We start from the raw sequence: 10,780 nt of genomic DNA, 5'->3' as shown, positions 1-10,780 counted from the left end.
AAATATCGCGGCAATTAAAAAATCACTGCAAAGTAAACAATAATTTGCATTACATGTATCATGTCGTCTGTACGTATCCATCAAACCGCAAGCGTTTAAAATGTGCACATAGTTCTTATTTATAGAAGCATAAATCAAATATATAATATACCTAAGAAATATAACTCAGTTTAACTCGTTGTGAACTACTCATCATCACGGGACTCCCCAAGTCCCCACTGGATACAGTCAGGTTTTTTTTTACGCGGGGGATACGTACCTCGTAAAAAAACCGCGTAAAAAAAACCGCGTTAATTCGAAAATCCGCGTAAAAAAAACACGTTTTTTTTTTAAATCCGCGTAAAGTAGTCCAGCAAGAAGGGCATTAGAAAAAACCCGAGACACTCTAGAACCAGTATTTAATACAGTATTTAATTGTCCTCTTTGACGGTCATCATTCCGGATCTTTCGGTGGGCGGAGAGTATTTTTTGGACTATGTCTTTCACTAGATAAACACTTAAACGTTCCTGGTTCCAAACCCACGTTAATTCGGAAATTCGTGAAAATTTTTTTGAATTAGCGCGGTATCGCGTAAAAAAACCGCATTAATTCATAAATCCGCGTTAATTCAAAATGCATGCCCAGTTCTGTTCAAAATGGCGTCGGAACAAGGAGCACTCCGTAAGCGCATTGTACAGTTCGCTATGCACTGCACACAAATTTTGACACAAAGTTCACGGTAAACCATTTTGAAAGCGAAAATCTTGCGGTTTCTTTCGTGTATAATTTTCTGCAAACCTCAACAACTATCCGCCAGAAAGGTAGTGAAAGACCGGCTAGAGTAGCGGACAGAGATGGACTTCTTCCTACTTGTCAAAATCATGATTGAAGCCTAGTGGCATGACTATTAATCAATAAATTTACCATAAGGAATGTTTGAACAAATATTTAATTTTTCGAACTAAATTTCTATTTTTAACAAAGGCTTTTTCCCGTTAACACGCAAGTTCATTAAGCAGACAGTATGTGAAGTAAAGACAGCGTAAAATAAGCGAACTGAAAATGTGATACAGATTTGGAAAAACATACCGCATCCCGATGGGACTTGAACCCGCAATCTCCCTGTCTCCGGCATGGTGTTTTGACCAATTAAACTGCGGGGGACGGTGGTACATCTATACCGTATCACATTCCACTGTCAACTTATTCTATTGCTCATCCCTAACTACACACACTGCTGTGCAAGCGTTATTTATAGACTGAAAAGAATGTCTCATCACACACAGAAGAGTCAGCTGATGCTGTTAACTCTTATAGACCTGTGTGATCGAGACCAAAGTCAGTCTGCGTCGTGCTTGCAAGCAGCGTTGCCAGGTCATTTTTTTAAAAATCTGGAAAAGGCAAAAAAACTGGAAAAAATCTCAGTCATTTCGCGGGATGAAAAGTAAATTCTTCGGATAAATGTCTTGGGGTACGTAAAATTTGAGGTGACAAAATTTCAAAATATCGCGCCGAATTTGAAGTGATGACCTTTTTGCGGAACAGAGAAAATAAAATCTGGATCATTCATGAAAAATCTGGATAATTGGACATCAAATCTGTTCACCTGGGTACATGTTCAAAAATCTGGAAAATCCAGCTAAAACTGGATACCTGGCAACGCTGCTTGCAAGTGCGACACAACACCGGAACGTGCTCCGTACGGCTCAATTTTTCGAACTAAATTTTTATTTTTAACAACGGCTTTTTCCCGTTAACACGCAAGTTCGTTAAGCAGACAGTATGTGAAGTAAAGAGAGCGGAAAAGCGAAAAGCGAATTGGAAATGTGATACAGATTTGGAAAAATATACCGCATCCCGACGGGACTTGAACCCGCAATCTTCCTGTCTCCGGCATGGTGTTTTGACCAATTGAACTACGGGGGACGGTGGTACTGTTCCACAATCTATATCGTATCACATTCCACATCACATGTGCTCCAGTAAACCTCTATGGCTATTGGTGAAATTTCTATCGTCTACTTCATTAAATGATTTTGATAATTCTATAAGGTACTATGAGGTAAATTGGGGTTGAATTGATCATCATTGAAATCCATACATTCTTCTGGCAATGTGCTTTTTTTCGATATGCTAAAGATAAATGATGATTTCTGTACTGAAAAATATCATTTACAGCTTGTTTGGAAACGAAAATAACGATATATCAGGTTAAAATTTGTTTATTTTGGTTCACGAGCTGCTTGTTGCTTAATTTGCTCTCATTTGATCGTCGTTAGACCGATTTCAATTCGGTTTGTTGCAAAAGCTCAAAAACTAGCTCTGAAATTAAAATCTTTGTGGTTTCCTGCGAATTCATCAGTATTTCTTTAATGGTATGGAATGACCATTGTTGAAAATTACATTGTTTGAGCTTTTATCAAACTTTACTCACTTTTTCAAATTTACCATAATTAACCCTCAACTAAGATTACTTTAAGTAAATTCCATACTTTTTTATTGTTATTTGGAAACTTTTTCGATCAAATTTAATTGACAAATTTAATTGTCAAAAGACTGAGATAGAAAAATTTTACGAAAATATGAAAAATTGCACCGGGCATGCAAGGGTTAACTTTGATAGGTATGTGAATCATGCAAAAGTTGCGTTTCAGGACACGTTAACATTACCTAGTGTTGATTAGTATTTTTTATCACAAATTCTCAGGTGATCAATTTCACCCCACTGATCAATTTCACCCCATTCCACGGTATTTATTTTTAGTTTTTATTTTAACTTTTTTTTCGAAAAAAAAAATTTTTTTTGAAGTCTATTTTTTTTGAAAAACAAAATTATCTCAAACTTTACCGAAGACGCCACACCGCCCAAACAAACCGTTTTGGCTCTGAAAACACTTGTATTAATCAATACCTCCTCAAAATAGTATTTTTAAATAGCTTCTCAAAAATGAGTCGTGTTTCAACAAATTAAACCAAAGTCCCAGTCACATCAAAAATAACAATTGAAAAAAGATAATAAAACTGGGACATTTTCGTGGAGCTGCTCAACAACTAAACAGTGCTAGCGAACGACAAATTCTCATTGTACAAGTTTAAGTGGCTCAATACTTTTAAAGGATCAAAAATGGCGCCGGCTACCTTCTTACAGTTTCGTGAAAAGAGGAACAGGATGTTAGTGTGACATGTTAATCACCACAAAAGTCATAGAGAGGCGATTTTTGTTACCGTGCTGGATCGAAACCCGTACAGTATCGAAAACCGTACACCCTGATGGTTTTCTTCACTTTTAAACATTATAAAAATGAAAATTCAAATGATAGTTACATGTACATGTCCGTTGAACTGTTGCCTTCTGTTAAATTGAACTATGCGCCAGTAGGCCATGAAACAAAAATATTTAAAATGAAAAATTATTCGTGTATCGGTTTCAGTTGTCATTCCTCCGCATCGTTAGAGAATTTACTAAGGAAACGTTCTTCAGAGAAAACGTTTTTCAAGTGGGATATAAGTGCTTTACTCTGTGAATCTTTTTGAAATCGATTGAAAAGGTAAGTCTTCGTCATTTTCGAGCTGAGTATTGTCTGGTAAATAGTGAAAATTGTATTTATTCATCAAAAACAGTTCCGTACGGATTTTATCATTGTTAATCATTGTTGAACTTTCACTCTTGTTGTCAGCATATTATTGAAGAAAACAAGCATAAATATACGCAAACAATTTCGAAAGATGCGCGAGGGAAAGTTGTACCGGGAAGCATCCGTAGGTTCCAACGTTCCGGCGACTACGATAAAGGATGCCGTAACGAATCGCTGCGAATCTCAATCAAAAGGAGCTTCATCAACCTTCACTGCTGCAGAGGAAGATCGCCCTGGAGCCCGGGGCAATTGCTCCCCCTTAAATCTGGGCCTGGAAAAAGACGCCGTGTAGCTGGTAGTTGAGAAAAATTCTATGTTTTCAAATCATTCAATTGTGACCTAAAGCTATACCAGTTTTTATATATTATTTAAAAAAGCCGCATTTTCTGAGCAAAAAGTGATTTTCAAAAAAATTATATCGTTTTCCTTCGATTTTAAAACGAAGAAAAAAAGACTGCTCGAAATGTCTTAAATGACAGTTCGCCCATGTACTGTATATGAGAGAACTGTCATTTAAGGCATTTCGAGCAGTTTTTTATTCTTCATTAAAAAATCGAAGAACAACGATGAGCATTTTTTAAAAATCATGTTTTGCACAGAAAATTGTACTATTTTAGCTGATACAAAAAATTAGAGAACCGTGTTGAACTTTAGAAACCAATTGACCCTTAAAATATATTTATTCGTAAATTTAAAGATAAACTGCAAAAAAAATCATTTTTGTACTTCTATATCTACACGGATTTTAATCCATTGCTGTACGAACTTTGGTCCTGATATCGCGTGCGTGCGGATTTCGATTCCAAAGTGTACGGATTTCGATTCAGACAAAAAACTGCGTACGGGTTTCGGTTCAAAACATGTTCTATTTAAACACGATTTTTTCGAGTTTCAGAGTGATTTAAATCATTTTGCTTAAAAATAGTGATAAAATGTGAGTAGACCTATGAGTCATGTCAGTTTAAAGCTATATGTGATTTTATATTGACCATCGAAGATTATCATGTGCTTAGGTGTACAGATTTCGATCCAGCACGGTAGTAGAGAGAGGGCTGATCAGGATTCACCTTGAAAAGTGAAGCGATCATATATGTAATTCAAGCTCGTCTCTATTTAGCTATTTTCGGTACTCTGTTCAGCTGGCGGATTAGATATGCAATTTTAACCTATTCGTATTTGGTACCGGTTTAGATCAACAGACAGTAAGAACGCTGTTGGGGCTAAGAACAATGGTGTGTGGTTTATTCTAGTAGAGCACAATGTTGTTTACCTTCTTGATTTGAAGCAGACTTAAACAAACAAACAATAAAATGCTATTGGAGACACAAATGTTTATAGTTTATAGTATATCTCAGTTAAATGCAAAATATCATGCTACACGATGTGTATCCGAATAAAACGAGCATATCATAGGAAAGGCTGTTGAGGCCACGCACAAGTTTGTGTGTTTTTTTTTTGGAAGAAATACAAAGACTTATATTTCCACTCCTGAAACCGAGTTGAACTAACAAATAATAAGTATGTTGTTAGAGCTACGCACCAGTATGCGTGTTTATCAAAGGTGTATTAAACTCTGCAATTTGAAACCGGTTTAAACCGATAGTTGAAATCACACTTGTACATGGTTTGAATGATAAAATATACAAATGTCTATATGTTTGCGAAGCTAGTACGTATGAAAGAAAAAGGAGCAAAAAAAAGAGAAGCCACACGGAAATCAAAGCTATAAATCTGGCATATTATTTTGGCATATAAAGCTCAAAAGTAGATAAAATGCAAAAATAAACCACGAATATTTGCAGCTTTTGCAGTTAATATTAATATAGTTGCATAGACAATTCTATTTGAATTTTCTTTTCATGTAATAAATTGTGTCTCTGGCAACACTCCTGATTTTTTGGGTCGCAGGAAGTGTAAAACGACAGCTTGATGTCCATTTTATTGTGAACAATCCCTAAATTTTAAGCACCGGCAGAAGAAGTTGTTGGTACTTGTTGGAAATCCAACAAACTGATTCTATTTTTCAAAGATTTGATCTATTTATAACATCCTTCTTCAGATTGTGCAGTTTCCTTCATGGGCTGATTGATCTACAAGATGAAATTGTGTGATGTGTGATGTCGATGTTGATTTATTGTGTGCGTGAATCCCTATAACCGATAAAAGGTTAAACACATATTTTCTACCGGTGCGGTGGTAGCCCATTGCGTATACGAGACAAATCGATGCAACGCAAGAAAATACAATTACGGAATGTGCTTGACTGCCATCCATTCAGACTGCAAGAGAAAAATAAACGAAAGAAAATCACGTCACATGCCACATCACTCTCCAGTCCACGTAACCTAACACGCACTGTAAGTGATCAGGCCAGAAAATCCCAAAACCGGCCTCTTCGAAGCTGCGGTGGCAGGCAGCACAAAATAAATCGTCAAGAAGCAGCTCGAGCGATCGTTTTTGCCGTTCAAATAGAACGAAAATGTGTGTTGGCGCAGTCACAGACAAACTTCGATCCTCTTTTAAACCCTATTTCATACTGCATGTAAAATACCACCAATACTTACCCTCTGATTCCAGTCCCTCCCTTGAAGTATAGTGTTAGTGCGAGCAGTGCTGCACGGACGAGCGACAGCAGAAATAGTTGACGTTTATTGCCTTGGCTTCAGAAAACCAGAAAAAATGACATAATTATAAGAGAAACAATATTCTATGGTTTCTTAAATAATATAATATTCATTATAAACATCTGACAAAGTCTAAGAACAATTACTCTTTCGAAAAAGTTTGTTTATTTAAATTCATGAAGTCTTAGAACAATTGCTCTTTCGAAAAAAAATTGGTTTAAAAAAATTAAAGGAAGATTATGTGTTAGTTCGGTATTTTAGAGCATTCAAAGAAATAAAGTTAAATTTAAATATTTTCAGACAACGAAAGTCGGAAAATTACAGATCATTTTCTTTCAGTGTATTGTTCTTTCTAGAAAGTATTCAATGATTGAAGGGTCGTAGAGAATTTCTATAGAAACCTCGCGCCTATGGCTTTGCACACAACCCTTCTGTTATTTTTTACTAGAAGAAGTAACGTGAAGGAAGACGTAGTACCGCTGCATCTGTCGCTGCTGCTATCCGCTACCGCTACTGGTGCTATCCGCTACTACTTAGTAAGGACCATCCTAGTGGCCACCCACTAGTAAAATGATTGATTTGAGCAGAAGCACGCTCTTATATAGCCCAAATAGAGCATTTCTGGTTATCAAGGTATAATATTCTGTCGACCGTGTTAGGAAAAACGAACATAAATCGACCAATCATATCAATCAAAATCTGCGTTTCAACAAGGTTTGACTATTTTTAATAGTTCTGTGTTGCATAATTATGGCTTAACAATTTTTATAGTTTGATTATGCGTATTGGTGTCGTATGGAAGCAGATAACAGAAGATATTTTATTACGCTGTTGTTGGGTGTTGTGTAGTAGTGGAGGAAGAAAAAAATCACTCCGTGCTGAGGCATGAAGATGATGTCGCATTTACAAGCGTCTTTGTCAAGGCGTTTTAACATTTTGAATGAAGTGTAATGAATGAACAAGAAAATATTAACTCTTCCAATCAAGTATTTAGTTTGACCTCAAAAGGATGATATATGATGCTGATCGCATCTCTGTGCTATCCCCGATGTTGGGAATAAGGCATTTTTCTGATAACACAATGGGAAACTGTTTTCACACTGAAAATTTGACGGTCGGCAGATTTTGATTGCCAACATCCTCGTTGCCTGAATACGGCAGCGCTTTCCACTGGAGGAAGTGCTAAGAAATGTACCTACCATTGATACTGCTGTTACCGGCATTTTTTACTAGAGGAAGAAGTAGTGCTGCTGCATCAACTGCTAACGCTGCTACCATTATGCTGGTACCCGCTGTCGCTTCAAATTTCCCTCCTTTTTCCGTTTTTAAGTTTTAATTTTACACCTCTCTGTTACCGGACTTCCCGAGAGACGTAGGTCTACGTCAAAATAAAAACAAAAACACAATGGACAATTTGGTTGAAATTTAGCACACGTATTTGACTTATCACCTCGTGATAATATGAGCCAATTTCGAGATATAGCATTTTTACGAAAATAGTTCTGAATTTCGTAATTAATTTTTAAAAATGTTATATCTCAAGATTGGCTCATATTACCAAGAAATGGTAAGTGCTTCTTACGTAAAATTTTCTGAGAAACACGATAAAACCATCAAATTTAAAGCAAAATCAGCTGCATTGGCCGAAAAATGCAAATTTATTCGGAATATATATAGTTTGCTTGTCTTTCAGTCACACGCACGACAAACGAAAATAACTCAAATTGCCTTTCTCCCAAGCAAACTCTGAACCTGAGGTACACTAAAATTTGTTATTTTTTTTAGTGTAGCGACGCAAACACTTCTGTTCTGACTACAAGTTACCTTTGCTTTTAGTCCTCCACTCACCTCCTCTCGCCTGGTATGCAGAAAGTCGCAAGGAAATCAAAGCTAACTGCGTCTTAACTAATATTCGGCACACGTGTTAAATTAGCACATGGCTATAGGTTCTGATGCAGGTGCATCGACAAAAACCGCCAAAAACGTAGTAAAGGGCGGAAGGCAGTTTTGAGATGTAAGAAAGACATAGTATCGAAGATATAAAGCATGTAAATGAAATCTAAAGTTACCCAAACCACTGTCAGTTGATTATGAACGTTACTTTATAGTTACATGTCCAATAAGTTCCGTAATGTCATGGCATTGCCATCAAAATTAGGTTGTCAAGTTATGGAATAAGGCAGTACCTGTTGTAATTCATTGAGGATAGACTATAAAAAAGTCAAGAACATGATGGGGATAATAAACCTTTTGCTCGAGAGAATAAGCAGTTTGTTTTTTTTCAAGTGTGTAGTGTAAGTGTATTCATAAAAATTGAAGAAAACCGGGTGTAATTCGGCAAAGCTATTTTATGCAAAACACCATATCGAGTTTCAAGTTAAGCTTATGGCGCGTGACAAGCCGCACTTGAAATCTATCCAACTTTCTTTCTCTAAGCTCTAACAAAATTTAAAAAATGTTCTCAAGAAGTTTTAAATAACGATAAAGCAATATGATTTTTTTTTCATATTTTTAAAAATAGGAAAGACATTTAACCTACACTAGGCATACTGCACATATTGCACCCCAAATTAATTTTTTAAGTATACTACGACGTTCAAGATGTACGGAGCAAGGGATGATTTATTCGCTGATACATGAAAATCTTAGCTGTTACAAAAAAACTTTAGAGTATAAGATAAACCCATTGGATAATTATACTAGAAAATTTTCACGATGAAATTATTCAGTAAGGTTAGAAAACAGGTTGAACTTCAATATGCAATAGAGTTTGTGTTAATTGTGTATATAGTTGATGAGTAATAAGAGTTTGAAGTACATTTTCGTGGTAAATACTGATTTCTCTCCGCCGGGATCAGGTTAAGCTATTGGTCAATATTTTCAAACATTATGTACTATTTTGATTCAAGATATTTTTGAATATTGACATGAAATTTTCAAAGTTTTAAAAATTGAACACAGGTTTATCTACTATCCTGCAAATGCGCTACAGTAAGCCAACTTTTTTTTATTTTTTATCAAATAATATTTGTTTGTTTATGTAGAAGAGGACTAAAACAAAGAAGTAGACAAAGGTGGTGGTAATGGGATGAGGATTGTTATGTTGTTACGCAACAATAGAAAAGGTTTCTGTGATGGAACGCAGATGACAGATGTTTCATGCGCGTCTATTATGTGTGAAGTTATATCGGGGTATTAGAGAGGGATTTGAACTACCCATCAATGACAGTACTTCGTTATTCCAAACTTTGCTATTGTTAATAACAAATTGCAGAGACAAACTTTTGCATGTGTGAATATTTTTTTGAGCAATCCAGTATTTTTTCATGAGCAATGGTTTTTGTAAATTGTTTTTTTTTTCAATCACATTCATTGTTAGTTATTTTGTAAGTTTAGTTTGAATATAACATATGTACATCAAACAAATGAGAAAATCAACTATTATTCAAGTTATGAAATTAAAAAAAATCTTTAGAAAACAGTTTTTCGAAAATAATCAAAGAATGGAGGAAAAGTCTTTAGATATTGGAGAAAACAGCTGTGCAGATTCGTTTTCGAGTAAGCAATCAATCCACGCGTTTTCAAGATCTACTGAACGAAGGATTTATCGCAATTTAGATAATTAATTAAGTCTTAAGCCAGCGCTGGCCATCTGCATCGAATTGTCGATAGTATCATAGTACATCTTGATCTTCAACTCGATATTTCAAAAAAAAATAATTCATCATGTTAGATTAAATACCAACTTTTAATAGTCCAAAATGCATTTAAAAGTGGCTCGCCACTACGGGCCAACTAGTTTTAATATAAAAAAATAATCTATCTGGCAACACATACGGGCAACAACAATATTTTTTCTGGATTCCTCGGTTTATTTTCCTCAAAATTCACCTATCACTATTTTTCGGGTGTCTTACGTCTATAAATTATAAAATAAAATAATTACGAAATTTACAACTTTTTTCGTAGAAATGTTATATCTCGAGATTGGCTCATATTACCTCGAGATGATAGTTGTTTTTTATGTAAAATATTCCAAGGAACACGATGGAATTGTCAAATTTAAAATTAAAATGGCTGTATTTGCCGAAAAATGTAAATTTAGTTTCCAAATACAAAAATAGTTTATTTAGCGAACACTTCCGGTCGAAACTTATATTTTTTCTGGATTCCTTGGTTTATTTTCTTCAAAAATCATCTATGAGTATTTTTCGGACATCTTACGTCTATGAATTGTAAGAAAAAGAAAAAAGAGATTTTTTACAAAAATTGCGCGACTTTGCAATAAAGAGGGGGGTCCTGGAGAGCGGGGGGTATTCTAATCGACACCAAAATTGGGATTGTTTCAAAGAAGCCTTACACGCAAACATTATAGACAAGATAGCGACAAACAAATTACAATTTTTTTTAAAATACGTATTGTCTATCGTGACAGCAGTGAATTAGTAAAATTTCAGTAAAGGACATTGTCTTAAATAAACAATAACATATGTACGTGAATGGACATCATAAGGTTTTGGTGTAAAATAAAATTTCTGAAA

General features: G+C 35.3%; 1 protein-coding gene across 11 annotated transcripts in view; it reads left to right on the top strand.

Annotated features, from left to right (window-relative positions):
- LOC129723681 (RNA binding protein fox-1 homolog 2-like) overlaps window positions 1-10,780 on the top strand; it is a 523,296-nt gene that overhangs the window by 51,457 nt on the left and 461,059 nt on the right. The window lies entirely within an intron of this gene.

Source organism: Wyeomyia smithii, chromosome 2 (genome assembly GCF_029784165.1).
Source record: "Wyeomyia smithii strain HCP4-BCI-WySm-NY-G18 chromosome 2, ASM2978416v1, whole genome shotgun sequence".
Classification (NCBI taxonomy): Eukaryota; Metazoa; Arthropoda; class Insecta; order Diptera; family Culicidae; genus Wyeomyia; species Wyeomyia smithii.
Note: the sequence above shows the minus strand (reverse complement) of the source record. Positions and strands in the feature narration are given on the sequence as shown.